The following is a 7,740-nucleotide window of genomic DNA, read 5'->3' as shown; positions in this document are numbered from 1 at the left end:
TGACAAGTATTAATAATTTAAAGTCTGCAGTTACATCTTATCAATCTCCTTTGGAGAGTTTGCAAGGCAAAATTGATTGAAATAAAATTCTGTGTTCAGGATGTTTACTATGGAAAGACACAGCTGCACTGTTTGATGAGTAAGGCCATATCAATATGGTTAACCAGCATGCACATATGTTAAGGTAGAGATTCAGAACAGGTTTGTTTTATTTTTCTAATAACTCATTAGGTTTAGTAAAGTTGTTGAAATAAAATGGCCAAAGTAATTCATAAGAAGGCATGGTGCTTGGAGACTTCAATGCCAGGATAAACACCCTCTCTAATTTAAACAAAATTGACTTAAGATGGAACTGTATGCATGGTCATCTCAGGAGTTGGGAATGGCTGATAGGGGTAATTGAACATTAGTTGTTTTTCTAAGGGCTAGAGTAGGTGACGGGTAGTGGAAATGAGAAATTGGGGGTTTGATTTTTTTTTCCTTCAGTTTAGTAGACTTCAGGAAAAATATATATTTTTTTAATTTTGGAAAGGGAATTGAGATTTCTAAATTTGATGTGGCTCAATCTAATAGTTCCGTAAGAAAAAATTAAATTATTAACATTTCTTATTTTAAATTTATAGATGCCAAAGATTTATAAATAATTATTTTCTTCTTTTTAGCATCTACTCAAATGGCCCCCGTGCAGTTCTGAAAATAAATAAAAGACTCATAAGTTTCTATGGTTGCCTTACAGTGAAAAATGTGCCTACTGGAAGATTCTAGTGCTAGAAAGCTACACTTCCAGAAGTAGGAGGTTTACTCTGTGTGGGAAACTTGCTAGGCTTACTCAATGAATTCGACTCAGTTAGAACTGATCACTCTGAAATAATAGTCTTTGTCTTTCTGTCCTTAAAGTAGCACCACGTACAAGGCTCAGAACAGGGAAGAAAGCACCTTTCTATTCATTATGCCTATTAACTGTGATCAGTCACATAGTGTTTATATATGTTTCAGCCAGGAAAAGCCCCTGGTATAGTGAACCACAGCATTTTGATAAGAGATGATGAGATTTGATGAGAGGAAGGATCTCATTAGGGACCATGTGAGGTAAAGTACCTATGTGTCTGCCCACTTCGTGTTCCGGGACCACTGAGCAATGCCAGGCGCTGCATACATTAAGTCATTTGTTAGATGCATGAACAAATACTAGAAACTTCCAATTCCACACAATGACTTGATTTAAATCTAATATCACAGCAGTTTCTCCCTTTACAATAGGAGTATTATCTCCAGCTCACTCTCTTAGATTCCACAGGACTTCTAATTGCTTGCTTTTCTCTCTGTTTCTCTTGCTTCGTCCTCTTCAAATGCCACCTCTAACCCCGCTACAATAGCATATCTTTATTTTGAAATGATTATACCAGCTTGTGTTTTAGATTCCCTCGGCTCTTCTTCTCTGCCTCCAATTCAAGATCTTTTCTTCTTATCTGGAATGGTAAAGCCTCAGATTTTATTTGGTTCTAGATAGTCTACCACTACCCATCTGTCTCTGAAATTTACAAATCTTATTGGTCTTAGAGGCTTCAGACCTTGAGATATTAGAACTGGAAGATGCCTTTGAAATGTTCCTATTAAATCTCTCCAGTTTTCAGAAGGAAAAAATTAAGGACTAAAGTCACCCAGAAGGCCAAGAACAGGAGGAAAAGAAGTTCTCTACTTCTCAGACACTGCCTTGAGAGTCTGTGGAAGAATTGGTGTCAGCAGGGGCATCTTCAGTACCAGCATCTGCAGGTCAGAATGGAAGGAGAAAGATATGGGAAGGCCCTGAAAGAAGAGAAAAATACATAAATACACAACTATCCATCAGATTGCTGGTATTTCTCATTTGCACATGGGGTGATGCTGTGATAGTGATGGCAAGGTACCAGGTAACAACCATCTGCATTACTATTTAGAATCAGCTTCCAAGTAAATTTGGGTCACCATTCCTTATGGCATACTATCTAAACCCTTATTTTTATCCTTCCTATGTTAATCATCTTTGTGTAATTGTAACAAAATACCTGAGATAATCAACTTATAAGAATGAAAAATTTATTCTACTTCACAGTTTTGGAGACTTAGTTGGTCCATTGAGATTAGGCCTCTACATATCATGGCAGGAGTGAAAGGTAAAAGAAATCACCCACCTCATGGTAGCAAAAAGGAGAGAAGGTTCTGACCACCCTTACAAGGGCATTTCCTCGATGACCTGACTCGATTCCATTAGGCCCCACATCATAAAGTTTTTACCACCTTCTGAAGTACCGCAGATTGGGGACCAAGTCTTTAACACATGGATTTTGGGGCGGGGAGAGATATTCAAGATCCAAACTACTGCACTTCCTGTTTTTAATTTTAAAAAAAGTTTTAACAGAAGTTATCACTTCCACTGAGCTGATGTCTACAAGTATTTTTGGAATACACCAAAAATATTTCTGAAACTAGAAGATTTACACTTTGCTCCTTTATGGATTTGGAGTCAATGGAACATTTGAGATGAAGAAATGGCTGTGCAATTGTGCTCCTGAGATTTTTCTAGGAATTAAAAAATAAACTGACCAAAAATAAAGTACCTAAAATTGAGTGTACTTTTAATACCTTAGTCCTGAAAGATTCTACCAGTCAATAATTCTGCCTGCCTGAAACTTTATATTCTGATATTTGTCTTAATCAAAAAGCATTTTTAAAATTTTCATTGGTTCTTTTTTAGGTATACATGACAATAAAATCCATTTTGATGTAATATATAGGCATGAAATATATCTTATTCTAGTTAGGACCCCATTCTTGTGGATGTACATATAGTTGGGATTCACTGTGATATTTTAATATATGTACATAGGAAAATTATGTCAGATTCATTCCATAGTCTTTCCTTTTTCTCTCTTTCCTCTCTTTCCTTCATTCCTCATTGTCTAATCTACTGAAATTATATTCTCTCCCACTCCCCTTCTTATTGTAGTATAGGTTCCATGTATCAGAGAAAACATTCCACCTTTGTCTTTTGGGGACTGGCTTAGTTCATTTAGCATGATGGTCTCCAGACTCATTCATTCACTGCCAAATGTCGTAAGTTATTCTTCTTTATCCATTTATCAGTTGAAGGGGACTTAAGTTGGTTCCATAGTTTAGCTATTATGAATTGAGCTGCTATAAACATTGATATGGCTGCGTCACTATAGTATGCTGATTTTAAGTCCTTTGGGTATATACTGAAGAGAGGAATAACTGGGTCAAATTGTTGTTCCATTTCTAGTTTTCTAAGGAATTCCATACTGCTTTCCAGAGTGGTTGCACCAATTTTCAGTCCCACCAGCAATGTCTGAGTGTAACTTTTCTTCCACATCCTCACCAGCATTTATTGTTACTTGTATTCTTGATAATTGTCCTTCTGACTGGAGTGAGATAAAATGTCAGTGTAGTTTTAATTTTCATTTCTTTAATTGCTAGAGATGTTGAACATTTTCAAAAAGCACTTTTAAACAGGTTTCCATGTTTTGTTTTTCCAACCTAGGTATTCAGTGTGTGTTTAAATCTGTTTGTTAAGATCTTTCTTAGGAGTTTAGTTATGCTTTTATGAGAAGAAATCATAAATATTTTGCATAAATTGAGATACACTATGTAATGCACCATGCATTTTTAAAGCTCAGTCTGGAAGCTTGTTCCCATTCATTTTCAGGTCTCATATGTCAGATGGTTTCATCTCTGTTATTGAGCAGATGTTGACACTCAAAGAAAAAGTACTGTGTATGTGGAATAATTATCCTCTGGATACCCTAAAGTACTTTAACTGGATATAAGAATCTGGCCCTCAGAGCTTAAAAACACATATATTGGTCTTGCCATAAATTTAAAACTTTACAGAATAAAAAGTGCTAACATTTTTTATTAACAAGAGGATTTTTAGTACTCATCTCTACCAGGTTCCTGGTATCTGATGTACTTTAGAATATGTCGGACATTCTTCTTCATCTAAGGCAGACAAACGTCTTTAACCTTAAAGATAAATGAAGCTCTATCCACTTCCACGTTTCACTCAATGGCGTTGGATATTTTTGTCTTCAGTTAAGAAACAAATGCACATTTAAAGGAAGAGGTAGCCTACACAAAGTAACGCTCACTGAGGTTAGTTGAGCAAGTTCAAGATTCTTCTCTGCTACTTACCATCAATGTCATCTTGAAGAAGTCACAGTGTTTGTCATAGTTCAAGCTTGTTCACTGTTCTCCAGAGCCCTTTCAGCACCCTATTGAAAATAGTGTGGTTTGTTTGATGTATAAATTGAAAGAGTTCTGGAAAATAACCTACTTAGGTTTTCTGAGTGCCATAACCCTTCTCTTCAATGGTGAAAGTTTTAGATATAGTATCCTAGGAGTTGCTTTAAACTGCTAAGTTTTTCTTTACTTGTTTTGTAGTAACAGAAGACTAATAACAGTGTTCATGAAAGTTTATGTCCTAAGGATTGGGTTAAAATGTAATTGGCAGTAGGATGTACTCATTAAATGACATTTTGGATTGAATGGAAGATGCAATTTTGCTTTTAAACCAATGGCCCTAGTTCTGTTTATTTAAAAAAAAATCAGGATTGTAGGTTTAAGCTCTGGAAAAATTGTGTAATACTAGAAAAGTTTACACTATATGCTAGGAATGGGTTCTTATCTGTTAAAATAATTTCAAGTGACAAATGAAGACATTTTTAATGACTCTTGGAGGGTAAGAGAAGTCCAAAATAATTTCTGATCCTGTGTCAAGGCAAAGTCCTTCAGAATTTGAGTATAGTTAGACATAAAAATATGCATGAATGATTATTAAAAGCAAAGTTTAGGGTATACAGGGTGGCTTTATCTGGTACTGTTGAAATCCACTAGCTTGAGGTATGATGAATAAAGCAAATTAAGGTGGGGAATCAAAACTACAGTGGTAGTTGATACTGAATGTTGTTCTGTTCCAGGCTTTGTTATTTTATCACATGCTGCTCTTATTTCTGAAACCATATCACTTCATCATTACTCAAAAAGTTGCTCTCCTCTCCATGAAAGTGCCATTATGCTGACTATTTGGATGTCATATATTAAATTTATAGTGCAAAGTTTAAATATGAATTTGGAGTACAAATAAGATGAATAATTTATACTCAAAGAACAAAGAAGTGTTCTTTGGTAATTGTGGTTTCTGAGTATTCAACTCTTTGATGAAATTTGACTTAGAATTTGTCAAATCTGCACATACATAAGCATAGATTAAATTTTAATTTAGTTTTGATATGCTTTTTAATATCAAAGTTGTAGCATTATAATTGGATTATAACAAACTCAATTTATATGTTGCCAAAGTAGTCGATTCTAGAATTCTAGTTATGATTATTACCATTATAATCACTCTTGAAAGACCTGGGAATCACTAAATATTAAAAGTGCTAATAAGGAAAATTAAATTCTAGAAAGTTTAAGTCTACATTTTGAATGAAATATGTCTTTCATTCCTTGTGATCACCTCACACTTGTAAATTCCATGTGTTTTCATATTTCTTTTCATCCTCCACAATTCCAATTGTTATTCCTTTTAAAAATGCTTCCTGGAGCTTTTCTGAGGCAGACATGGTTGTGGGTGCTGTGGAGTTACATTTTGTCAGCTTCTGTTCCTAATTCGCCCCTGTTCACTCCTGCCCAGGAGCAAGTTGTTCAGGAAGCCACACCACAACAATGGCTTTGAAAGATACTGGAAAGACACCCATAAAACCAGAGGTGGTGGTTCACCAAAATAGAATTACTCTTGCCAGCATGAAATCCCCAGAGAAGGTGTGGCTGACTTGATCAGAGGTACAAAGAGAAAGAATCTGAAAGGGAAAAGACCCGTTTGGATGCCTATAAAGACCTTGAGAATTACTACAAGAAACATTCCTTGTGCAAAAGATTCTAACACCTGATATCATTTCCAAATGGGATTTGGTCTCCTGGACTTGCAAAATCCTTTTAGGGTTGTTGAACAGATCACTACCATCAGTACTGAACTGGGTGGAGGTTAAAGTCATCATTGCAGATGCCAAAGACAACTATTTTAATGAATTAATTATCTGTTGTTTAAAGCAAAAAGGAAATGCTTCATTCATTATGCAAGTCATTGACACTCTCTCTGTCTCTCTGTCTCTGCACATACACCGAAATACATTTATTTCTGAACCATTTGGGGATGATTTATATATCCGTGTCCCTCCCCCCAAGTGCTGTGAGGTGCATTTTCTAAGAAAAGAATATCATCTTATTTTAAAGTAGTCAGTTATCAACTTCAGTAAATTTTACACTGACGCCTTTTATCTAACCTGCCACTTCTATTCCAATTTCATCAGTTGATCTATTAATATCCTTTAAAAGCATTTACCGTCCTGTACAGGTTCCAGTCTGGAATTGGGTATTGCACTGAGTACCTTTGACTTTAAACATTTCCACTATCATTCTTTGCTTTTGCATTAACATTTTTGAAGAATACCAAATCATCACCTGTCATCTTTATAAAAAAAATAGTATTATTATTCTTATCTTGGGTTTGTCTGATGTTTCTTTGGGATAGGATACAACTTTTGTATTGTCATTTTGTATCCTTAGAGTGTCATGCCTGGAATCACATGGTATCTATGCATCCACTTCTAGATAACATTGATTTGGCTAGGCCACAGTCCCTGGTTATTCAATCAAATGCTAATCTAGGTCTTACTTTGAAGATATTCTATGAATGTTATCAAAATCTGTAATCTTTTGATTTTTAAGAGAGATTATCCCAAATAATTGTGATGGGCTTGATTCAATTAGTTGAAAGCCTGGGGTTTCCTAGTAGTAGAGAAATTCTTTATATTTATGTGGCTGGAAACTTCTTCTCATGTGTGAAAGTTCCCTCTCATCCTTCTTGATGTCCTGCCCTATGAATATCAGACTTGCTTATTCCGCCACGATTGTGTAAGCCAACTTCTTGCAATAAATCTGTTAATATATGTCACGATTGATTGGGTTTTTTCCTAATGGAACCATATCTGACAAATTTAAATTCATATTAGTTTCCTATTGCTGCTATAACATATTAACATAAATTTAAACAATAAAGTTTATTGTTTAGGTTTCTAGGAATCAGAAATCTAAAATATGTTGCAGGGCTGCATTCCTTCCAAAGCTCTATTTCCTTTCTCTTTACAGCTTGTACAGACTGCCTGTGTTCCTTGGCTTCTGGGCCCTCCATAATTCTGATCTCTACTTATTTTGAAAGTCTTCTTTTCTGATTCTTTAACACACTTGGTTCCCTCTTTCCCTTATAAAGATTTTTGTAAATATATTGAGTCCACCTAAATTATCCAGCAGAATTTCTCCATCAAAAGGTCCTTAATTTAAACTTGTCAGCAAAGTCCCTTTTGGCCTGTAAATTAACATATTCACAGGATATGAAGATTAAGAAGTTATTTTTGAGAAGAGGTCAATTTTCTGTGCATCTGGGTTCAATATGTTGGAGAAGCTACTAAATATTCCAAGATTATGACCACTCCCTTTAGCCAGAGGTGTGAACAATTTCTATGAACATCACTTATGCCAATTTTGATCTCAGATCTAATAGCATAATTGGTTTTAGGATTAGTGTGTATAATGACCATGTAAAAATGTTTAAGATGAGAGATCATAACTTACTATTAATAAAAAAGTGTATCTTGTGTGAGTCTTTCCTTTCTCAACATCTAA

The 7,740-nt window shown here is 35.1% G+C and overlaps 1 pseudogene; it reads left to right on the top strand.

Moving 5' to 3' along the window:
* The first annotated feature begins 5,724 nt into the window (after positions 1–5,724).
* On the top strand, positions 5,725–6,294 carry LOC107154012 (annotated as a pseudogene).
* The last annotated feature ends 1,446 nt before the right edge of the window (positions 6,295–7,740 follow it).

The sequence above is a fragment of the Marmota marmota genome, unplaced genomic scaffold (genome assembly GCF_001458135.2).
Source record: "Marmota marmota marmota unplaced genomic scaffold, marMar, whole genome shotgun sequence".
Classification (NCBI taxonomy): Eukaryota; Metazoa; Chordata; class Mammalia; order Rodentia; family Sciuridae; genus Marmota; species Marmota marmota.
The sequence above is the reverse complement of the archived record's forward strand: the minus strand, read 5'-3'. Positions and strand labels throughout refer to the sequence as shown.